At 43.0% G+C, this 25,648-nt stretch overlaps 1 protein-coding gene across 1 annotated transcript in view; it reads right to left on the reverse strand.

The window, feature by feature from the left end:
• The window catches only part of SETD2 (SET domain containing 2, histone lysine methyltransferase), a 3,532,865-nt gene that overhangs the window by 1,201,012 nt on the left and 2,306,205 nt on the right, over positions 1 to 25,648 (reverse strand). The window lies entirely within an intron of this gene.

The following is a 25,648-nucleotide window of genomic DNA, read 5'->3' on the forward strand; positions in this document are numbered from 1 at the left end:
TCTAGCAAATCAGTATATTCTTTAGTGATTTGAGAGTGCTTATACCTGCTTTGATCATTTCTGGGCCACTCCGAAAGCCTAGCTGCTTTAGGTCATTTGCTACTATTTGTTTCTGATATCTAATTTTAGTATTGGACACCCTATGAAAGGGCATGTACACTGATTGGTGGCAGGATTTTACCGTATCATTTGGGGGAAGGAACACAGCTGAAAAACTGTCAGGCTTTCTCAGAAGTGTTTGGATGTGTGAGATTCAATTTAAGTGAGAGTCTATCAAAGGTCTTAAACTGGGATACATTGCTTTGGAGTAAGTTAGCGGAGATGAGTTACATTAGGGGTGAAAAGTCCAGTCCCAGGTTATATAGCGCGTGTTCCTGTTGTGCTCTTAGGGGAAAATGTCAAATATTACTCCTGTTTAAGTGACGGTCGCACACTGGAGTCAGCAGTGAGGATTTAAGATGCTTAGTTACTGAACCAGGATAATAGGGGATGTCACAGCCTGGTGGCAGTTTGGTGGGATATTAACCAAATGTCAACTATCACCACCCTCTCAATTTCTTTTTCTTTAGTTAATCCTCTGCAAAGGATTTACTTTCAGTTCTATCATTCACTTACTTGTAGATATCTGCTGCTTAAAGCCTTCCCTTATTTTTTCTGTCTTATACTGATAAAACAGGTTCAGAACTCTGATTAGGTACCGTGACTTCCTCTAACCACACCACTAAAGTCTTCTTTAATGAAAATGTTCCCTTCGGCATTCACCTGCGGCTTAAACTTCTCCATTTTTGGGATGGATTTTTGTTTTAGCCTGACAGACAACTTCAAACTCTGCTCAAGTTGTATATTTTCCATACTTAACTACACTTCTTTACACTCAAGAGACCCGAGTACTGGACAGCTCTCTCATTCAACAATCTTTCTACCAAATTAGGAAATCCATCTATACCACCCAGTTAATTTCCAAGGGAATATCTTCAAGATCAAACATTATCCTACCAATGTACTCTTCTCTTACCATACCCACCACTGAATGCCCACTTTATGTACAAATCTAAGCATACTGATCAACTAGAAAGGTCCCAAAGATTTCTACCAAAGAAAACAAAAGACCTTGTATACTTAAACTATCTAAAAAAATTAAGCAAGACTCTCCTCATACTCAAGTAGCATACAAGCTGCTCCAAGGTAACCTTTGCTGGCCTTCCATGCCATTAAGATCCAATCCTATTTGACAATTTCTTCATAAAACTAGTGTTAATATAAACATCCACACTAGGGACCTAAACCTACACCAACCAATAAACAAGACGCACTGCAGTGATAGCTTCCTAGCTCAACTTATTGTCAACCTATACAACTGCTAATAAAGGTCAAATACAGTACTGCTTTGGCTAAGAAATGGTCTGTACAATTGGATGGGTAAATACTCATTTATACCAGAGCTACAGTAGATATAAAAAGTGTACACACCCCTGTTAAAATGTCAGGTTTTTGTGATATAAAAAATGAGACCACAATAAATCATTTTAAAACTTTTCTCACCTTTAATGTGACCTACAACTTGTACAATTCAATTGAAAAACAAATCTGTTAGCAGAAAAATATAAAAAATAAAATACATACAGAAAGCTGGTTGCATAGGTGTGCACACCCTTAAACTGATACTCTGTTAAAGCACCTTTTGATATAATTACAGTATTCAGTCTTCTTGGGTAGGAGTCTATCTGCATGGCACATCTTGACTTGGTAATATTTGCCCACTCTTCCTTGCAAAAGCGCTCCAAATCTGTCAGATTATGAGGGCATCTCTTGTGCACAGTCTTTTTCAGCTCAACCCACAGATTCTCTATTGGATTTAGGTCTGGGCTCTGGCTGGGCCATTCCAAAACTTTTCATTTTCTTCTGGTGAAGACATTCTTTTGTTAATTTGGATGTACACTTGGAGTCATTGTCATGTTGAAAGGGGAAATTCCTTTTCATCTTCAGCTTTCTAGCAGATGCCTGAAGATTTTGGGCCAAAAGAAACTGGTATTTGGAACTGTGCATAATTCCCTCCACCTTGATTACAGCCCCAGTTCCAACTGAAGAAAAGAAATTCCAAAGCATGATACTGCCACCACAATGCTTCACTGTAGGGATTATGTTTTTTTGGTGATGCGAAGTGTTGTTTTTGTGCCAAATGTACCCTTTGGAATTTGGCCAAAAAGTTCAACCTTGGCCTCATCAGACCATAACACATTTTCCCACATGCTTTTGGGAGACTTGCTGTATTGTTTTGCAAATTTCAGCTTGGCCTGGATGTTTTTCTGTGTAAGAAAAGGCTTCCTTCTTGCAACCCTACCCCATAGTCCAGACATAATACCGGAGATTGTTGTCACATGTAGTACGCAACCAATACTGGCCAGAAATTCCTGCAGCTCCTTTCAGTGTTGCTGTAGGTCTCTTGGCAACCTCCTGACCAGTTTCCATCTTTTTTCATCAATTTTGGAGGGACGTCCAGTTCTTTGCAACGTCAGTGTTGTCTCATATTTTCTCCACTTTTTGATGATTGTCTTCACTGTGTTCCAAGGTATATCCAATGCTGTGGAAATTTTTTTGTACCCTTCTCCTGACTGACACCTTTCAACAATGAGATCCCTTTGATGCTTTGTAAGCTCTCTGTGAACCATGGATTTTGTTGTAGCAGGCAATTGAGTAAATGTCAGAAAAATCCTACTAGGACAGCTGAACTTTACTTGGGGTTAATCAGAGTCTCTAATTGATGTCAGATGTGTATCCAAGAAGACTGAATGTTTTTGTTGTTTGTCTTTCGGCTTTTTCCCAGTAAGGGGTCGCCACAGCAGAACTCCGGTCCACTGATTGGCAGTATATTTTTACAAAACACCGAGGTGCCAGCTCGACACCCAACCTTCAACGAAGGCACGCCCATTTAGACACGCATGTCTTTCGAACGCTACCCAACCGCGGGGATGGCATGCAGACTCCACACAGAAGGCACTCCCAAGCCAAGAATTGAACGGGAGAACCTCTTGCTGTGAGGTAACAACGCTACCAGTGTACCACCGCGGAAGACTGAATGCTATAATTAAATCAAAAAGTGTTTCAATAAAATATTAGTTTAAGGGCGTGTACACAGAACAAAGTATTAGTTTAAGGGTGTGCACACACAACAAAGTATTAGTTTAAGGGTGTGCACACACAACAAATTATTAGTTTAAGGGTGTGCACACTTATGCCACCAGCGTATCTTACGTTTAAAATTTGTCTCCTAACAGATTTGTTTTTCAACTGAATTGTACAGGTTATAGGTCAAATTAAAGGTGGGAAAAGTTTTGAAATTATTTATTTTGGTCTTATTTTTTTATATCACAAAAATCTGGCATTTTAACAGGGGTGTGTACACTTTTTATATCCACTGCATACAAGGCCCTTCGCAGTTTTGTAGGTGAACTTTATTAAGTGCTTGCAAAGGGTGAAAATAAATGTGTGTGCCTACGTAAAAGTATATATGCCTAAGCATCTTATGAACACTTGCTTGTAATGTATTATATTCTTCATATGTACATAAAGAATGTACCTTCTCGGTGAGTGACTCTCCAGGTCTTCTAGTCATTTTTCATCATGCTAGGCAGCTCTTTCAAACTGCAATGCCACTTCAATCCTTGCCTTGTAACACCCCTTCAGACTGCAAAATTTTACAATGTAATTTCTTTGTCTGTTGGCTCTGCTCTTGCAATCTGCCTTTTTACAGATATGTGCTAACATATCTCTTTATATAATGCATGATGTTTTCTCACAGGTCTCAGACACATTTCTGTAAATTTACATCTTTCTAACACATCTTTATTTCAGCTGAATTTTCCAGGTTAAGCAGAGGTGTGTCTGTAGGCTTATTCTCCTGCTGATTTGCTTACCCATAATGATTTTGTGGTCTTTCAAAGCAAGTACCTTCCTCACAGTGCTTTCACAAATAATCCAGCTGTAGAAAATAGTTAACTTTTATACCATCTGTTAAATTAAGAAAGTACAGTTGTGTACACTTAACATAAATGTAGATGTGCAAGTGTATTCACTGTTGCAGTCCTGATTTATGGGATTTCCTGCTTTGGAAGCCCTTGGTTTGCCCAACTACCAGAGTAAAAAAAACCTCCTCCCTGGACTGGCAGATGCCCCACCCAGACATCAGTACAGTTGGGTATAAAGGGAGCCAGCTGACGCCATGACATCATTTTTCTTGCCCCTAGAAGGTAGGAGCCCCATAGGTGAACCTTAAGCAAGGGACAAGGTGAGAGGAAAGGAGGCCTGTAGGGTATCCTTGCAGAGGGTCCTTGGAAAAGGAGGACAGAGAAATAAGCTGTTACTGTAAAGAGAACAGGGAGGATGGAAGGAGGGAAAGAAGACCAACAATGAATACACTCGAACATCTACATTTATGGTAAGTGTATACAACTGTACTATGTCCTTAGTGTTTCACTGTTGTAGTCCTGACTTGTGGGATGATTCCCAAAGCCAAGATGTGGGTGGTAGGTGCTTTACTGGGGAAGACAGGATGCCCTACAACAAGATGGCAGTGGCAAATCCTGCTCTGGACTCGGAGAAGACTGACAGGTGGTAGCGTATGGTAAAATTATGCACTGATGACCAAGTAGCTTCTTCCAAAATGTCTTTTGATTGATAATCCCCTCAGGAATACAGCGGAGGTAGAAGTGGCCCTAGTTGAGTGGGTCCTACCAGACTCAGGAGGCTTTTTGACATGGTAGGTGTAACAAAAGGAAATACAGTGGGAGATCCACTGTTCTGATTTTGAGAGTTTTAGTCCTGTCAAGTTAGTAGTGAGGTTGCCTGTCGACATCCAAGGCGTGAAGGATTCTTTCCCCTTGGTTCTGTGGCTTAGGGAAGAAGGTAGGCAAGTGTATGGCTTGGTTCAAGGAAGTGTCTGTGACCACTCTGAGCATAAAAGAAGGATTAGTTCTGAGTGAATCTCTGGATGAAGATAAGAAAGGGTTCCACTGCCATGACGGCTTGCAACTCAGAGACCCTCTTAGCTGACTGATAGGCAGTCTTCCAGGTCAAGAATTTTAAATCAGCTTAAGCAGCTGGTTTGAAAGGGGAAAGGTTAACTTTTCTAGAACAAAGTTGAGGTCCCAAGGAGGGGTGAGGCTGCTGAACTGCTTCATTAGGGGGTGGGAAAAGATGGAAGGAAGTATAGGGATGTGGGCTGAAATGGCAGAAGCATGAATCTTAGATAAGGATAGGCCTTTGTCTACAAAGATAGCCAAATACTCCAAAATGGCTGAAATGTTGGATGAGAGCGGGTTGAAGCCTTGTTGCCGAAACCAAATAGAAAATCTTTTCCATTTGGCAGAGTATATTTTCCTAGCACTGGGTCTTGTAGACTCTGAGGATACTAAGCACCTGACAACTCAGGCATTTGGCTCAGGGTAGAAGTTTGGTGAATTATCAGGGGGTCATCTAGCAGTTTAGACTTGACATGGTCTGATAATGTAGGTCTGTATTAAATGTTTGAAAACACTGAACAGTGAACACCTGTTCAGCAATCCTTAAAGAGCGAACATGCATTTCACCGAAGGCTCGAATCAGTGATTACTTTCCCTGGGAAAGAAATCGCTTGGCTATCATAGTGAGTTTGCCCTTTTCCCCACTATGGCGCGATCTCAGAGTTGGCATATTTAGTTAGGGGTGGGATGGGGGGCACAACCCCCCCACACACACATCGGGGGTTGAAGCCCCCCACTTTGTAATGTTAGTAGTTATGTTCCATTTTTTATGAGGCAAGCGATTGTTTTTTCCACTGGGAAAAAAAATCTCTGATTTGGGCTTTCACCCTTTTAGAGTTGCTGAACATGTGTTGACCAAGCCAGAGACAGCAGCTCTGGAAGATGGCTCTAGGGCATTGTATCAGCAGTGCAATAAATGCCTAGCTACTTGGGAACTAGAGTGGCAGATTATCCAGCAATTCCTTGGAGATGTTCTTGTCCTCCAGGGAGGAAATCTTTTACATTTTTTCTAAAATACTCTGCTGGTATTTATCATATGGAATTGGCAATTGATGGACCTCATGGCCAGGGTAGATGAAGTGTAAACCTTCCCAAATCTATCAAGGGTCCTGGCTTTCTTTATCCATAGGTAATGGGTTTTTAGAAGTACTAGCCCTAACTCCTTTGAGGCCTTGGGTGACAACCTCTTGGTCAGTAATGGGTTTCTAAAAAAGTAATTTATGCAAGTCCAGTACCCTGTAAAACTGGTCTGGTTTACGAGGGGCTGGGGGAAGAGTCTGGATTGAGAGATGATTCCATAAGGATATCTTCTACCGCTTCCAAAACTGGAGGGATAGCCAAGGGTGTGTGCTGAGGGAGATGATGGAACTCCCAGACTCTGTTTGGGGGTACCTCTGTGTCTGCCACTGGAAAAATGCTCTCATGGCATGCAGTGTGTCTCAAAAGTAATGTCTTCAAGCGGTAAATCAGAAGGCAACACCTCTTCAGAATCAGAATCCTCAAAAGAGGTGAGGAATGGTTTATCTTCCAGGAGAGAGTCCTCCCGCTAAGAGTCATCTGAATCTGGGGATTATGAAAAGGTGTCAAGGTGTGCAGTCCCTTTTCCTTTTTCCTGGTGAGCATTCGGGGGGGGGGGATGTTGCCTGCCCCTGACCAAAGAAATAAGGTCCTCAGCCAACCTGACAAAATCCAGCTGATAACCTGTGAGGTGGGAGCCAGTAAGCCTAGGCACAGTACCTGAGGTTGAGCTCTTTAGGTGTAGCTTTTGCCTTGGGCCTGGTGCATGCCCGCTACTCTGATACCAGTCTCCTTGAAAGAAATGCCCGATGGTGGACACCCCAGAGGGACGTCATCAGTTAAGGATTGTTCACCGGAAGCAGAGGTGTACTTAGCAACTCAAAACCTGACTGACGAACCAAACGTCAAGGCCTGAACTGAAGCTGAGGGACCCAAATAGCATATAAAACTCCAAAAGGGTCTCGACAGAGGCCTGCCTACCACCTCACTCACAGAAGGGGGTTACAAAGGCACCTCTCCTTACTCTGCGATAATGAGCCTTGGGGACTGGTGGACTGAGAAATGTTGTCATCAGAGGCCCTAAGTCTGGGTCTTTTTTCCCCTTTCTATACTTAGGGGAGCTCAATTTCGGGATTACTGACAGGCGCCATCGCACGATGGGAAAGGGAATGCTGACTAAGGTGCTTAGACAATATTTTGACCCTACGCCTTACAATCCTACTATTGAAAACAGAGCACAAAAGGCAATTAGGGATGTTGTGGTTTGGGCCTAAACAATCGAGACACAAGGTATGAATGTCTCTGGGTGGGATTTGTTTACCACAATGGAGACAGTTGTCAACTTTATCTGACATGAGTCCGAAGAAAGAAAAAGATTTCCCGAATGAAGTACTCAGCTTTAGAAGAATTTCTCACTCTAGTGCTATCCGACCGACGCACTTAACTGCTTTGGGCTCCGACATAAAGAAAGACTGCTGTCATGGCATAGTCTGTCTCCCTTTACACCCAACGGTCCTGATGTCAGGGTGGGGCATCCACCAGGGTGGAGGGAGTTTTTATTCGAGTAATCGGGCTGACCAAGGGATTCCAAAGCAGGAAATCCCATAAGTCAGGACTGCAACAGTGAAGCACAAAGATCATCAATTGTTCCAAACTGACAGCTGCACAAAGAAGCAGAGCATGGATAATCTTAATGTTTGGTTAAGATGCATGTTACACCCTGTACTCCTACTTACACTAACTGCAGTCTACTCGTGTTGTCTTCATTCCCCTCCCAGATGCGAAAAAAAAACAGCTTGCATACTATCAGAAAACATTAGCTTTTAGCCTTAAAAAGCATTCTAGCTTTCATTGCTTCCCCCTACAGTCAAAGCTTATCTCAATGAAACAAGTAGCCAATGTACAGTTCTGCAAACCTCTCAACTTACACTGGACATTTGCCCAAGGAAAACTTTTCATTGTATTCAGTGTCCTCATTTATTTGCTTACACACAAAGCTTAGATAAAACCAAAGGCCTTAATCCAGACATTCACCTATACAAAAGTAAGAGAACATAGCAACTCTACATATATCATAATCTGTGCACTTTTACACTCTATCTCCCACCTCAATCAAGATTACACCATATTAACTTAAACATGCTTTTGCCTTTCTCTTTTTATACTGTAATGCCTACATTTCTTAAAGCTATAAAGAAAAAATGCACCTGTTTAAAAAATGTGATTTATGAATGACAGTCTCACATTTATTCACTAATTCCATTGTTTCTGGTTGTTTTCCTGTTCAGCTTCATCTCCCAAACGCTCTAGTTCAAAACCAAGGTACTCTCACAATTCTTCCAGTCACCTCCCGTGTTTTCTTCTCTCTCAAGTATTTTTCATTGAACATTGGAAAAGATTTCACTAGCAAAGTCTCTCTATAAGCTTTATTAATAGAAGAGTGAGAAAAGTCCTCTTCTGTTAACGGTTCTCTTTCTGTTGGATAAACTTTTGCATTTCTTCCTCAGCCTGTCCTACACCAAAAAATGGACTCTCCAGGGAAAAGCTATTCTGAAGGCAGCTGCGTACAGCAGCTTGAATCCCACACTTGCCTCTCAATATTCCCTGATCACTGGGATACATTTCCTTCGCTTCCACCTGCTATACAGTGAATAATCACTTTCTTCAAACATTCTACAGTCTCCAATTGTCAACACTTTTCCCTTTTGCCACAGTTTTGTCAGAATCAATTCTTTCTGCTGGTATGACTGCATCTTTACTAATACAGGTCTTGGCTGCTTTCCCTTGGTCAGGTTTGGAGCATACACATGATATGCCCTTCCAATTAACCAATCATGTTGTACTATACCAGGAGAAAATATCAGGTGAAACTGAGCTCTTGAACAGTGTGCAGCTATCTTGGAAGCCCCCCCCCCATCAATCTGTTGTTAAGGTAAATGATTCTGAAATAAGTGTGAGGTCTTCCTCCCAGGATACACTGTGGGGTGAAAGGAGAAAGAGGGCGGGGAACTTCCTTGCATCCCTCAGTCTTGCAGTCTTCATATACCTGCCTCTTCCAGTTTGCTCCCCCCCCCCCCCCACAGGCCCTCAGTTTAAAAGTGGTCAACCTTAGGCAGTAAACAGACCACTGTTCTGAAGCAGTCGCTACTTTATTTTGGAAATGGAAGGTGAAACAGCTGCTTGACTGACTTTACAGTTTATTTTCTTCCAACATCTTTTTAAATATCTTCTGTGAAGATGGTCCAAAAATACATTTTTATCTTCAGTGCCCAAACAACTGTCCCCAAATGTCATCTGGCAGTGGATTGATCATAAGCCAGGAATGTCAACGTATGATGGCGACATACTTAGATGGCATGCTTTTCAACCTCTGTGACCTTCTGGGTCAGCTTACAAATCTTGGCCTTTTAGGCTTTACCAAGGATACTCCGTACCACAGCTTTGTTCTTCTCCAGGATAACTGCCCGACATTGTATTGCAGCAGTTTGACAATTTAAAGCCCTAAATAACTAGGACTGAAGAAATGTATGTATTTTTCCTGTAGTGGTTCAACATTCAACTCCCTTTATCATTAGGGAGCGTACTTGGGTCAGGGGCAATTTAAATTCCCCAGCTACAGGTACTATTGCGGTGTCAGCTATAAAATTTTGCTCTGGTATTTAAAGTGTCTGGTACTTTATAAAATCCATTTGGTTTCTCAGGAGCCTGCTGCTGTGAACTGGGCTTCAGGATAACCTCTTCAAAAGCATTTTAAATACCCAAACTAGATGGGAGAAAGTAAACAATTTAAGCACTGCTACACTTAGAAATCCAAATGCCTCTTCATAGATTTATAGATTAGTACTAGGCTAACTGCCCTTGCGAGACATTTTAAGCCTAGCCAGTTATGCCTTGTGAGACTCGAACCCTGCACCTTGTGTTTGTAAGACAAACACCTTAACCATTAGGCCATCCTTCCAACCCTTTTTCTTTTTTTTTCTATTTTTAGCCACCCTTGCAGATGATTTAAAGCCTAGCGCCTTCCCCTCGGTAGGGTAGCATGAATCCTTGCACTCTGCACGAGAGGGGTAGACACCATCACAAAAGTGGCACAAAAGAACAAAAGGAAAAGAGAGAATCCATGAGACTCAAAGACCCAAACTACCACTTAAAGAAGAACGGAGCAAAGACTATGACTGATAAGGGATGCCAAGCCTAAGCAAAGCTCACCAATTCATGAGATGCTGAGACTGCCCTTGTATTCTGACTTAAAATTCTCTTCTGTTAACACGAAGTCTGCACAAAGGAGATATCTTCTGGAGGGGCACCTGAGGATAATTGTGTCTTCATCATCTGCATTTCAGTCTACAGGCATGGAAATCTGTGTCATAACCTAGGTTTCATTTCATCTGGTCTCAATTTAAAGAATCAGATAAGGATACTACCAATCTCCTCCTTGCTGTGGAAGCCACTCCCAAAGGTTGAAGGTTGGGCAGCCAGTGGATTAATTTGCGTCATGCAACCACATACTCCTCAGCAAATCCCTTGCTATCGAATTCTGCAGAGACTGGAATTGACATGTTTAAAGGCAATGAGACTCCTACAGCCAGAGAGAGATAACTCTTTCCTCTGGCAATAACGGCCCTCTGAACCTTTCTGCAGCAGTTCATGATAAATATCTTACTTCTGGGCCAACCTTTCTGATGGCAATGCCTAAAACTGTAGGTCTATTACAGCAGTCTTGAAACTGCAACAGGCCTGGTGGCCTCATTAAATCTAGCTATGGCCTGGACAGCAGCTGGAAACTAGATCCCACTGTCTACCTGTTGAAAATCTAATAATGACAGAAATACATATAAAGGTAACTGCAGGACCAGGGGTGGATAAAGCAAGTCCTCCAACTGTGGCAACCTCTAGCCTCAATTAGGACCAAGTGGACTTCAGTGGGCTCACAGTCATTACCAAACAGATACTTTTACTATGATCTTTTTAAGTTTCTCCATTTTTCAAACTTTTTGCTTTTTCTTGCGTGAGAAGGAAATACTCCTGCTAGTAGCACAAGCTTGTTGTTCAAGGTCAGTGATGTGCAATTTTCTTAAGAAAAGAATTTCAGTGTTCACATGAGCATTCATTACTCAGTCTTAAAATGAACACAAAAGTGGTAGTCTTTTGGACAGAATGTTTTCCACAGGTGCATTTATTTTCTGCATTGTCTTAGGCATACCTCAACCTTTTAGAGAAAGAAATCTGGACAAAGCCATTAATAAAAGTAGAACAAAGGCCCAAAAAATAGGGACAATTTTTAAATACTTCTCTTACAAACTTAGAAAGTAGATACAATATATAAAGTCTGAAACTCAAATATCTGCCATTTTTCTAACTTCAGTCTTTAATAATTTGCCACCAATTTGCCAGAAAACCACACTTTATGAAAAATGGACCAAAAATATGAGACAAACATCCGGACATTCTGTGGAAATCTGTATGTTGAGATGTATGGTCTTGGGATATCAGTGACTTCAGAAATACATTTGCTTATTTGATATTTGCTAACCAGTTTGGAGACTGGTCTAAGGACCATTTTTAGCCACAGCCAGGGCCACAACGCAAAGGCATAGTACATCACGTCCCAGGGGTTCCACCGGTGTCCCTCATTGACAGGGGCGACAGGTGCTGACTAAGGTTTCTTTTTGGGGATAAACTCTTGGTTAGGCTTGTAAGGGCCCCAGGGCCATTAGCCTAGTAACCTCCTATTTTCCTATGATAATACCGACAGTGAATATTTTAGTGACTGATAATAGAAATGTGTATTCAGTGCAGCAGAATGCAAATAAAATGAACATTTTTTTTCAAAGGAACAATAATGCAAGCATTCGTTGACTTACTAAGTATACACATTGTCTAACACTGGTGCAATAAGCAAAAAATAATTAGTTAAAAGCAACAATAAATGTTCCACTTATAGTAGGGAAATTAATACATAGTGGGTGTGAGGAAGTACCATTGGAAGAACAGATGTTGCACAACACTCAAACTACACAGGTCCAGAATATAATTTTAATATCACATTAGTATGCAAAAAATGATTTGATATATACACAGGTACAATATTTACATTCATGCAATGAATCCAACTATTTGCTACAAAGTTTATGCGCAACATGGAGGCGTTTGAATGATTAACATTGGTATCAGGGAAGATTAGGTTTGGTATTTTAGATTGTACCTCTAAAGCAATCGCACTTTGCTTCCTTTGTAAAACATTCCTTATGTTTTTTTTCTCAGCAGTTTAAGGTTACTGAGAATTCTCAGTTCAATAGGCATTTTATTCCATGAAACAGAGGATATTTTGCAGAAGGCTCTTTCTGAGAAGGCTAAGATAAAGTTAGGATTCTTTTTACCTAAATTATGTCAAAACTTCAAGTCAATTTATGTTATAAACCTTGAATGTATATTTTTTGAGGGGGACAGTATGGTTTGCTCAATAATTTAAATGTACCAAGTAGAAAAGTACCTCTGATTGGTAGCAACTTTGTTTTAAATAATGCTAAAAAAGTGATGTTCAGTAAGCTCAAAATAAACGAATAAACATAAAAATGTAATTTTCAGTAGTATGTAGTAGATTCAAACTCTGTGGAAAGGCAAGGGCTTTAAAAGGTAATGGCACTCTTGCCTAGGAAACAGAACATTAGCTACAAATGCCTTTCTTTGGTGATGAGGTGTGCTACTTTATGAGATTACTTTACAAGATTTTTTTTAAGTTAGTTTACATTTTAACTGGTGTTAAATGCGTAGAATGAAGAAGGGACTTCCAAGATGGTTGCACACTGGTCAACAGCATAACTTCAACTCCCGTAGTCTGAAGAGAGAAACACAGAAAAGGAGTGCCATTGAAAATGTTTTTGTTTGATAAAATTCAGATACTGGTTAGTAAATAAACTGGGTGCCAGTAAAGATGAAATTTGGAAAATCCGAAAGAAAATCAACCAGAAAAGGTGGAGAGAAAACACTGGGAAGAATTCTGAAGCTGTGCGGCAGAAAGCAGTTCAAGCTTCAGCTCTGGTTCCAGAGATGACTTCTAGTAATTTAGAGGAAAAAAATAAATGAAGTGCACTTAGATGGGATTAAAATGAATGGAACATGCAAGAACAGAACTGAAATAACAAAAGACTGGAAAAAATAAAAGCGTTAACCAGCCATTCAAACGAACTGATAAAACTGCAAAAAAATCAGAGGGTGACTTGAAGAAAATGATGGCTGAATAAAAGGTTTCTCAAAAACTGTTTAAAAAAATTAGTAAAGCTAGAGGCCACGGTGTGCACAGAAAACCTGGGGTTTTCTGCTATACCAAAGAAACGAAGTAAACTAATAATTTTATGAAAGTACAAATAAGCAAGTAGACTGGTGTTCCACAGCAGAATTTCTTGACTGAAAAGACGCATTGAGTGCATGCTCCAAACTTGATAAGGCAGCCAACACCTATAATAAAGATGCAATCACACCGGCAGAAAGATTTAATACTGACAAATTGTGGCACAATGGCAAAGTATTAAAAATTGACGACAGCAGAGTGTTTGCAGAAAATGTATTTATTGTACACCAGGCAGAAGAGAAGCAAATTTATCCCAGCAATCAGGGAACATGGAAAAGCAGGTATGATAGTGAAGACTGCTGGATACAGCAGCTTGAAAGTGTTTTTCCTGGAGGATCAGTCATTTTTTTGACACAGAACAGGGTAAAGAGGAAGTAAAGTTTATCCAACAAAAAGTGAGTCAGGAAGTAAAAGGGGATACTGCTTCTCATTCTTCTGACGGCAATGCTCAGAGACTATGCCAGCGAAACCTTTTCCAATGTTTCAAAGGAAAAAGCTTGAGACAGAAAAAAGGACACAAGTTGACCAGAACAATCAGCAGTAACTTGGACTTGAACCAGAGTCAAATGTTGGGAGATGGAGATACACAGGAAGACCAACAACTCTGAAACTAGTGAAAAAATATAAGACTATAAAGCATCACATTTGTGAAATATGGTTTTGGAAGACAAAAGTGACTGAAAAACACTGGACTTTTGTTGCTTTGTTAAAACCTATAGGTGGACTTGTAAAGCATACACCCCACTTTATATCATTAATGTTTAGAATGAAACTAAAAGGGGAAACCATGTAAATATTTTTGTTCTTACTAGTATTTGTGCAAAACATTTCACGATATAAACAAAAGTTATGTACTCACCATAACGTTCAATGTGAGTTGTTCATCTTGCCTTCATTCTTACGGATGAGTTCGGAGCCGATCCTTGGCTCCGAGTCGGCCTACTATAAAGCTTGAGCTCTTCAGACAGCTCGAGGACAAGTCCATATCACATGATGCACCTTGCGTTACCTCAGACCTTGTTTGCTGTGTTTAACAATACCATGTGCCATTCTATCATTCTTTAGGAAAGAAACCCCATAGAAAGACTGAGCAATCAAGATAAAACTAGTACTTCGGTCCTCGAAAAAATCTTGGAGGGTGGAGGAGGGTGGGAAGTAAGAATGAAGGCAAGATGAACAACTCACATGGAACGTTATGGTGAGTACGTAACTTCTTTATGTGAAGTTGTTCTATCTCGCCATTCATTCTTACAGATGGGCAGCGTCCCAAGCACCATGTTTCTCGGGTGTTTTTCAGGACAGTAGAACCCAAAGAGACCCTGTCCCTGGACGCCTTATCAGCTTTGTAATGAGTGATAAAGGTATGAGGTCTTGACCAAGTGGCTGCTGCACAAATGTTGTGTATAGGAAGCCTAGCTGAAAAAGCAGATTATGTGGACACTGTTCTGGTAGAATGAGCCTTAATTTTGTGTTGTAAAGGTAAACTGTCAGCTGAATAAGTTAAGGTGATGCAATCAGATAACCATTTATATAGTGTTGTTTTTGCCACTGGCATACCTTTCCTACAATCTGAAAAGGAAAAGAAAATTTGTTCTGATTTTCTGAACTGTTTTGTTCTATCCAGGTAAAATCTGAGCTGTCTATGAACATCAAGCTTGTGCAGCATATACTCTAAGTTGTTGGTGTGTTTGGGGAAGAACACTGGTAAATCTATGATTTGGTTAAGGTTAGCTTCAGTACAACCTTTAGGTTAAAATGAAGGATTTGTTCGCAGGGACACACTGTCAGCATGAAAAATCAAATATGGAGGCTTTATGGACAAGGCCTGTAGCTCTGATACTCTACGGGCAGACATGATGGCTACTAAAAAGATAGTCTTCCAAGACAAAAAAGATATCTGCTTAAGTCGTTTGCAAGAGAGTTTTGTTTGCCTGGCAGGAATTGAGCTTGCAGATGAATCTGCATGTCCAAGGCAGTGTTCCACAAGGCCATGGCTAGCCTGCAGAGTGGGTATGAGTGGGTTCCCCCCGCTTGTTGATGTACCACATAACTGTGGTGTTGTCTGTTTTTATTAGCAGGGACCCTGGTGAGAGTAGGGATTTGAAAGCTGTCAGAGCGTGCTGAACAGCTAGCACCTCTTTTTGGTTGATGTGCAGATGAATTTGACTTGGGCTCCAGTGGTCCTGAATGCACTTGTCGTCCAGATGTGCCCCCCCCCCCCCAATCATAGACTTATGGGTCTGTGGTTAGGGTCTGGGCGGCATGGGGTTGAGTAAATGGAAGTCCCTTGTTGTGGTTGCATGCTGCTGCCCACCAAGACAAGAAATGATGGTTTCCAGATCCTGAGAATGGTGGCATCAAAGACTTTTCAAGTCCCACTGAAGTTTTCTCATATGCTGTCTGGCATAAGGAATCAGAATGCAAGAGGACATGAACAGTAGGGCCTGCAGGTTTTTCTTGCGGATAGCTGGGTTCTGGTGGCCATTTGGGTGAAGTAGCCTGTCAGAGAGGCTTGTTTGTCTGGAGTAAGGAATGCCATCTGGGATGCTGTATCCAAGCTTGCTCCCAGGAATACAATTCTTTTGACTGGAGACTAGTTTTGATTTATTTTCATTGATAGTGTACCCCAGGGAGGTTAGAAGGTTCTTTACAAAATGTCAGGTGCAGCAACAGCTTTTCCTGTCTGCCTGAATCAGGCAATCGTCAGAGTACGGGTAAATTTGAATCTTTCTCTGTCTGCAATAAGCAATGGCTGGAGCCAGGCATTTTGTGAAGACTCTGGCAGCAGTGGATAAGCCAAAAGGAAGTGCAGAGAACTGATAACGCATAGATCCTGCCCTGAAGCGCAGGTATTTTCTGCATGAGTCCCTGATAGGGATGTGCAGATAGGCTTCTTTTAGGTCTAGGGTGGCTAACCAGGCATCTTTGGACAGCAAAGGAAGAAGCTGCTCAAGGGTTAGCATTTTGAATTTTAGTACCACCAGGAAGGTGTTTAGAATGGAAAGATCTAGGATTGGGCGCCTAGTGCCCTCTTTTCTGGGTACCAGAAAAAGTCTGGAATAAAACCATTGACCTTTTTGTTCTGCAGGAACAAGATGAATTGCCCTTATGGAAAAGCAAGGACTGAACTTGGTTTTGTGCCTCTGCCCACTGGTTTGGAGGAAGGTGAGGAAACCCTTTTGGGGTTGGCAGTGAGTGGAAGTAAAATTTGTACCCCTGGGATACAATGTTGAGGACCCATCAGTCTTTGGTCATAGAGGTCCAGTTTTTTGCATGATGGGCAAGATTTCCTTCTTGGGGCACGAGCAATTAGGCAGAGGCGAGGATTGGAGTTGAGAAGTCATTGTGAATTCTTTCCATAAGGGGGTGGCTTAGCACTCCCTGTTTTAGAAGTGGAGGCACTCCATTGTTTAGATCTCTGTATACCCAGAGACTGTAATCTGGGAGGTCCGTTTCCCATGGCCTTGAGGGAGCTGGAAAGGCCCAATGTTTCGATGGGCAATGCCTACTGAATCTTGGAGGCTGAACTTGCAAAAATTCTTTGACTGTCTGCACAGACTTAGCTTTTTTCTTCCATCTTTTTTAGAACCTCTTCTGCTTTGGTGCCAAACAGATTGTCCTTGTTCAAAGGAGCATCTAGTAATTTTGATTTGACATGGTCTGGCAAGGTCTGGTCCTTATGCCAAGCATGCCTTCTCAGACTGCTGCCCTGCAAGAAGCTTCTAGGGCATCAAAGCCACATTGCAAGGTATGCTTGCTGACTTGGCTTGCAGAATGCATAAGCTCTTGTAATTCTTTATTTTCTGCACAGTCTGTAAAGGTAGATAACTTCTGCTTAAGTTCCATAATATGCTGCTGGTATTTCAGCATGTGAAACTGGCAATTCAATGCTCTAATGGCGAGAGTTGCAGAGGTGTATACTTATTTTTGCACCATATGTCTAAAGCTCGGGAATCCCTGTCCAAAGGGGTGGGATTCTTAGCTGGTTACTTTTATACCTTTAGGCCCCTAGGAAATGACCTCTGGGTCGGCAGTAGGATTTTTTAAAACAAATTTGTGAGAGTCAGGGACTCTGTAGTACCTATCTGGTTTCCTTGGAGCCGGCGGGTAAAGTATAAGGAGTTAGGGCCTGGACTCCATAAAGACATCATCCACAACATAAAGAATAGGAGGAATTGGTAAAGGTCTATGTTGAGGTAAATCTAAAAATTCTCTGAGTCTCTTTTTGGACTGAGGATAATCCTGGCATTCCCAGTGGAAATGCTCTCAAAGTATGAAGGGTTTCATCAAAAGAAAAATCCTCTGGAAGGGAAGCAGAGGGAATGGATTCCTCCGCATCTGGATCCTCATAGGCAGATAAAGGCATATGTCTTCATAATCAGTCGGACTCTTGGTCAGTTAAAGCTGCTGGGGACAGGTCTCCCCTTTTCTTAGCAGAGGAAGACTGGCTTCCCCTAAACAGCATAATCAGGTCTTCTGCCATTTTAAGCATTTGATTTTGTGGCCAGGAAGAAGGTGCTCGAGTCTGGGTTGTCTGTTTTTTAGGCGTAGCTTGTTCGCTTGGCCTTACAAACTCGGTAGTTTTAGACAGAACTGAAGACGCGAAAGAAGTCGGTTTGTGTCGAATATCGGTAATGCGAAGAACTTCCTTGGAAGCCGGTGCTTGCACAACAGCTCCGGACCCATCCAAGGTAGAAACATCCGCAGGTTCCATAGTCAAAGAAGAGTCTCGCGGCACACCGGACGCCGAACGGGTCTCGGTAGCGGCCTGCGAATCCAAAGAAGTGGGCATCAGGGGCTGTGAAAGCACCTCACTGAGTACCGGCGAACTGTCAACTAGGTTGACGGAAGCATCGTCGGCAGTTTTGGACCTGTACGGTCTGTCTTTATCCTTACGTTTTTTCAGAAGATCGGTAGTCGGATGGCTTACCGAAGCCATTTCAGAATATGGAGATCGAGAGCAGATGTATTTAGCGACAATAAGGGCCCAATGACGAACAGTTCGGGTGTTGAGCAAGGCACAAAACCGAAAGCAAGGTACATCGTGATCAGGGCCTAAACAGGTGATGAAGTAAGAATGGAAATCTCGGTGTGTTATTTGCATTCCACACGTGAGACAATTGTTAACTTATTCTGACATCGGTTGGACAAGAAAAAAGGATCCTAAACAGGGTACTTAGCTTTAGAAGCCTTCAGGATGATTCAATTCAGAAATGAAAACTCAGGTAGCGGCCGACCGGCACTCACGCAAACTGCTTCTGCTTCGGGCTCCTCTGCAAGAAAGACTGATGTAATGGCATCGGCTGCCTGTTTTTATACCCCTGACAACCTAACGCCAAGTACTGAAGCAGCAGCAACTAACGCGGTATTTGGGCCGACTGAGGGCTACCTGCAGACAGATAACTCGATGACTGCAACAGTGAAACATGAAGAACATCTGTCGTTACTGGAAGGGAGATCAACCACCACCGAAGATCCTTTTTGCATGCGTTTGTCACAATTATGAGATGAGAGACTGGAAGCTCTTGATAAGACCATTGAGTGAATAGCAGCCATTGTAGAATCTGCATGTGCCCCAACGGTATCGCCATTATTGCTGCCATCATGCCTAACAACTTTAACACTTCTGATGCTGGAGTCTTATCTCTGGATATGATGTTCTGAGCTTGCTAACAAAGTAGCAAAACTCTTTCTGCTGGAAGTTTTAAAGTGGTTGTGGTTTCCAATTCTGCTCCGATAAACACAATATGTTGCGATGGCGACAAGGCAGATTTTTCTGAATTTATGGTAATGCCCACATGAATGCAGAGAGTAAGAGTGGTGTCCCTGGCTTGTATTAGCTGATGCCTGGTGGTGGCGGTGAGGAGCCAGTCGTCTAAGTACGGAAACACCTGGCATCCTAAATGCCTCAGGTGAGCCGTGACCACTGCCATACATTTTAACACTCTGGGGGCTGTAGTGAGGTCAAAGGGCAGGGCTCAAAATTGGTAATGATTGGCTCCCAGCCGGAGCCGTAGATGATCCCTGGATGGTCTGGGCATTTTTATATGGTAGTACGCATCCTGTAGATATATCGAGCACATCCAACTGTCTTTCCCTAAGAAGGGAAATATCGACTGAAGCGTGACCATCTGGAACTTCTGTTTCTTGACAGATCTGTTTAGTCTGCTGAGGTCCAAAGTAGGTCTCCAGTCCCCTATCTTATTTGGAACTAAAAAGAATCTTGAGTTAAGTTACGGATCCTGTCTGGTCTGCTGGGACTGGTTGGATGACTTTCTTAGTAATGTTTGGACCTCTACTGTTGCTTGTTTCCTGTAACTGGGTGGAACATTCGGGATTTTTGTTGTCAATGGAAGGGGAGTGGCGAAGGGAATGAAATATCCCCCGGAAGCTATACTTTGTACCCAGTTGTCGTTTATTTTGAGCCAGGCATCTGGATACAAAGATAAGCGACCACACACTGCCTCCAGAGCAGGACAATCGGGCCTCCTTTCAGGAGCGCTGGTAGGGCTTCCCAAAGAACTGGTCTCTGTCGCCCTGGTTTTGCAGACCCCCACTGCCGCGAGGGTGGTGTCTTCCAATATTGCCCCCTCCTCTGCCTCTGGGGGGGGGGGGGGTTTCACCATGTGTCCAGAAAGGCTCCTGGGCTTTTTGGAACCACATCTTTCCTCCCTTTTGACCTTTGGGGTAGGGTCTAGTAGGGGTGGAAAAACGGACTCAGACTGCAGACAGAGTCTTTCCTTCCTGCTCACACCTGGTCAAAGTTTCCTTAACTTTGGGCCTGAAAAGGGACGAGTCATCAAAAGGGGTGCTGACAAAGGATGACTTAAAGGGCTCTGCAAAGGAACACAAGCGCATCCAGGAATGTCTCCTGAGAGCAATTCCTGTACCCGCTGCCCTACTCGTTCCATCAGCGGCATATGAAATGAGACGCATGGATGAGTTCACTATGGAATTGAAGGTAGCAAGCTAGGAGGCGACTTTTTCTGACGCTCCTGCAGCTACCATACCCTGAAGAGCATCTCCAAGCTCTTTTAGGAGGTCTCTTTGCAGTCTTGTAAAAGGTGTGAGATAGTTCAGTGAACACATGGCAAAAGTCGCTGAACTATACATGCGCTTCCCGTATCTATCCATGATCATAGGAGGATGGATAGAGAAAGAAATTTCTGACATCTCAATTTTGGTGGCTGCTGCCACCACCATGGCATCAACTGGCACTCCCTTAGTGAGGAAAGACTTATCCATGAGGGACAGAAATAAATTTAGTGGGCCTTCTAGGGTCAGGCTCCATGGTGTCCTGAGACTCCTATGCCCTTCATGAGACCAGCTCCATGAGCTCATTGAAGGGCCGAGACACCCAAGAGGTGGAGGGTTGAGACCCGAAAGCCTTCAGAAGAACCAACTTATCTTCAGTAGGGTTGGTGGACTTCCAGCCACCCCTCTGCCTAAGGATTTCTAATATCTCAGCAAATGAGATATCTTCAGAGGGGGACCGAGGGAGACCCTTCTGATTCATCTAAGTAGGTATCAGACGTGAGACACTCCTGTAGGGAGTCTAGGTGCTTCCTCTTGCAAATTCTCTTCCTGGGAATCTCATCAGTGGGAACCCTCTGGTGAGGTCTTGGAAGAGCAGGGGCCACCCAGTGGAGTTTCCTGAGGCTCGGGGTCTCTATGCTTCAAAACGATCTGAGAGTCAGAAATGGACACAGGCGCTTTTGGGGAGGAGGTCATTGGACCTGAAGTTGTAGATGTCTTGGGGACATCATTCTCCTCATGGCTTCAAATGCACCTCTGCTCCGATGAGAAAGGACCACTCGATCCAAAGAAACCACTGATCCCCTCGGCACAGGAACAGTGGGCTCTTAACCAGAGATAGGAGCCAAACTCATCCGAGCTGAGGCCCCGAGAGGCAAAATCTGAACAGGTCAGTCAGACTATCCTCCCCGGACCTGATCAGAGTGAGTCAGATCCTAGATGCCTCAATAGGCGCCGAGGAAGTCCAAGTAAAAGGAACCGATGGCACTGAAGCAGACATCGGCTCCGAAGGCTCAACAATCATCAGGTCCAACTCCTCCGGCTCCGAAGGACCGGTACGGTTTGGAGGAGGAAAAGAAGTCAATGGTAATACAGTTCTCAGCTCCGAAACCACTTGGGTCGGAGAAGATAAAAATTTAGCAAACGCTGGGGCCTGCAGCAACTTCTACACCACACGATCCACATCCAAATCAGACAGGCTGATCGAGGACAGAGATAAATGGATGGAGGCACTGACTGGAGAATGGGTGACTTTTAATACTTCGGATACCAGTTTCAAGACTGGGGACCGGCTCCGAAAAGACAGGATGTGCTTGGCTCCGAGGGCTGTGGAGCAGATGTCGACTTTTTTAGACTTTGTCACATCCGAAGAAGAAACCTTAGAGACTATGAAGACTTGGGAGACTCGCTAGATTTATCCTGGTCACGCAAGGCTTCCTGAAATGAAGATTTTAGGAATCCTCTATGAGTTTTCTTTTTCTCTCATGTAAAAGTTTGGAGGAAAAAGAATGGCAAATGGAGCAGCTTTCTTGCAAATGCAAGGCTCCAAGACAATAAACACAATTAACGTGACTGTCACAGACATGTTTTGTCCACATTTTGGACACTGATACCAGATTTAGGATGCTTGGCTTTCTCCTGGTCAGCCATATTAAAGTCTACAGTATCAAAAAATCTACTGTACAGTAACAGACTAGTTTCAAGAGAACACACATGCACACACAATTTTAGTTAACTTTAGCTACAGTAATAAGCCCTAAACAACTAAAGTACAGTTGTGTACACTTAGCATAAATGTAGATTTTTGAGTGTATTCACTGTTGCAGTCATTACATTTGGGTAATCCTGCTGGCAGGTTGCCCTCAGTCGGCCTGAATTCCAAAGTCCTGGGTCCTGCGTCGGCAGCCATCACCTCCTCCCTGACGTCAGGTCGTCAAGGGTATAAAAGATGCGGCCAACGCCATTTTCTTTAGTTTTTCTTGCCCCAGAAGTCAGGTGCCCCCTAAAAGGGTAGCCAGAATTTATATATGCATAAATATATGCACCAATATAAGCTTTACCTTCATCTACAAGCAAATACACCACATAGGTTGTATAAATCAAAGAAGGAAAGATAGGTTCCATCAGAAGAAAGGGGGATGGCAGGTGGGTAACCTGGACTGCAACAGTGAATACACTCTAACATCTACATTTATGCTAAGTGTACACAACTGTACTATGTTCTTCGTGTTTCACTGCTGCAGTCATTACATTTGGGTAGATTCCCAAAGCTATGGTTGGGAGGCTGGAGCTAAACCACATTAGGAGCGACTATGAGACCCTGCAGAACTGCAGTGGCAAAGCCTGTCCTGGATTTAGAGTAGAGTGGCAGATGATAGTGCTTTGTAAAGATATGCACTGAACTCCAAGTAGCTGCCTCTAAAATGTCCTTCGTTGGTACTCCCCTGAGAAAGGCTGCTGAAGTGGCTGCAGCTCTGGTGGAATGTGGCCTAATGCCCTTAGGCACTGGCTTGCCATGTTGTAAGTAGCAGAAACAAATGCAGTGGGCTATCAATTTTGAAATAGTCTGCTTTGAGATAGCCTTTCCTTGTGATCCTGCAGCATATACCACTAGTAATTGCTTTGTTTTTCTGAAAACGTTGGTTCTGTCCAAGTAGAATCTAAGCTGTGTACATCCAAAGAATGCAGAATTCTTTCCCCCTTGTTCTGTGGATTTGGATAAAAAAGTTGGCAGATGAATGGCTTGGTGAAGAGCCACACTGGACACCACTTTAGGCATAAATGTTGGGTTTGTCCTCAGGGAGATCCTGTCCGGATAAAAAATGATAAAAGGTTCCAAAGCCATGAGTGCCTGTAGCTCTGAAACTTGTCTTGCCGAAGTTATTGCTAGGAGCAGAGCTGTTTTCTAAGATAAAAACTTTATATCAGCAGTAGCAGCTGGCTCAAAAGGAGACCGGGTGAGTTTTTCCAAGACATAGTTGAGGTCCCATGCAGGCATTGGTGATCTCCTTGGAGGTCTTAAATTTTTGGCTCCTCTGAGGTACTGTTTTAATAAAGGATGAGAAAAAATAGGTGGCTCTGCATTGTAATGAGCCAAAATGAATTTTAATAGATGAGAAAGATAGGCCTTTGTCCAGCATCTCAGTTAAGTATTGTAAAATCTGAGGCATATTTGGCACAACTGTATCTGTTCCTTGTGCCTGGTTCCAAGCACAGAATCTCTTTCATTTTCCAGCATAAGATTTTCTAGTACTAGGCCTTCTGGCTTCCAAAATGACATCCATCACAGCTCTGCTGAGAGGTGTGTTTTGTATGACTACATGATCCACCATGCTGCCAAATTCCTGAGCTGGCTGTGCAGGATCTGATTGTTTTTCTGGGACAGTAGGTGCGGTACTTGAGGAAGGGTCCAAGCTGGGCATTGAGACAGGCTCCTTAATATTGGGTACAGTGCTGGCGGGGCCAGTCTGGTGCAATCAGTATCATCTTTGGCTTCTCCTGTCTGACCTTTAGGAGTACCTTGGGCAGGAGTGGCAGAGAGGGAAAGGCATATACTGATAGGTTTTTCCAGCGGAAGGATAGGGCGCCCACTTTCCATGCTTGTCTGTGATAAATCCTTGTGCAGAATCTCTTTAGCTGGTAGTTGTGAGGGGAGGCAAATAGATCTATGTCTGGGTATCCCCCATTTCCCTGTTATCATGCTGAAGACTTGTGGATCCAGCTGCCATTCGTGGGGATCCATGAGGTTTCTGCTTAGTTTGTCTGCCAGAGTATTTTTCCTTCCTGGCAGGAATTGTGCCTGCAGATGTACTTAGTAAGTCAATGCTGTATCCCACAAAGTCATGGCTAGTCTGCAAAGGGGGTAAGAATGTGTGCCCCCCTGCTTGTTTATATGCCACATGACTGTGGTGTTGTCTGTCTATCAGTAGTTGTCCTGGTTGAAGTAGGTCCTTAAAGGCTGTCAAGGCATTTTGAACAGCTAGCATCTCTTATAGGTTGATATGCAGATGCATTTGGTTTGAGGTCCATGTTCTCTGAATGCATTTTCCTGCCATGTGGGCCCCCCAGGCATAATCTGACACATCCGTTGTTAGTGTTTGCCTGGCAGGGGGTAATGTGAAAGGCTGTTCCTTGTTTTGGTGACAAGCCTTTGCCCACCATCGAAACTCCTGTTGCCGGCAGGGAATGAGAGTTATTATAGTTTCCAGGCTGTGGCAATGTTGAGTCCAAACACTTTTTAGGTACCATTGAAGTTTCCTCATATGCAGTCTTGCACATGGAATTAGTAGGATGCAGGATGCCATGAAGCCCAAAGCCTGCAGAATTTTTCTTGCAGATAATTGGGCCTTTGTTGCTAACATTTTGAAGTAGGTAGTCAGTTGTCTTTGTTTGTCTGGCGTGAGATAAGCCATCTGGGCAGTTGTATTTAAGCTTGCACCCAGGAAAATTATCTCTTGAGAGGGTACTAGTTTTGATTTATTTTTGTTGACTGTTTACCCAAGACATGTTAGAAGTTTTTTCACAAACGCCAGATGCTGTAGAAGGATGTCCTTGTTCTCTGCTTGAATTAGACAGTCGTCCAAGTAAGGATATATTTGTATTCCTCTTTGTCTGCAAAATGCAATTACTGGTGCCAGGCACTTTGTAAAGACCCTGGGCACAGTAGATAAGCCAAAGGGCAGTGCAGAGAATTGGTAATGCATTGAGCCAGCCTTGAATCTGAGGTATCTTCTGCATATCTGTCTGATTGGGACATGCAGGTATGACTCTTTTAGGTCTAAATTTACATGCCAAGCGTTCTTGCCCAGCATGGGCAGTAGCTGCTGCAAAGTCAACATTTTGAATTTTGGTATATCCAGGAATGTGTTCAGATTCGATAGGTCCAGTATTGGCCTCCAGGCCTTGTCCTTTCTGGGTACCATGAACAGTCTTGAGTAAAATCCTTGTCCCCGCTCTTGTTCTGGCACTTGTTGAATGGCCCTCATGTCCATGAGGGATGAGACTTGTTTTTGTGCCTCTGCCCATTGATTTTTTGGCAGATCTGGCCAGCCGTTTGCCTTTGGCAGGGTATGGAAATGGAACTTGTAGCCTTGTGACACGATATTTAGAACCCACTTGTCCTGGGTTATGATGTGCCAATTTTGAGAAAAAAGTGCTAATTTTCTCCCCAAGTGTGCTGCCAGGAAGTAAGTGCTTGGTGCAGGCAGGGGGAAGTCATTGGGACTAT

This window comes from Protopterus annectens, chromosome 3.part0 (assembly GCF_019279795.1).
Source record: "Protopterus annectens isolate FY-2018-M chromosome 3.part0, PAN1.0, whole genome shotgun sequence".
Taxonomy (NCBI): Eukaryota; Metazoa; Chordata; order Ceratodontiformes; family Protopteridae; genus Protopterus; species Protopterus annectens.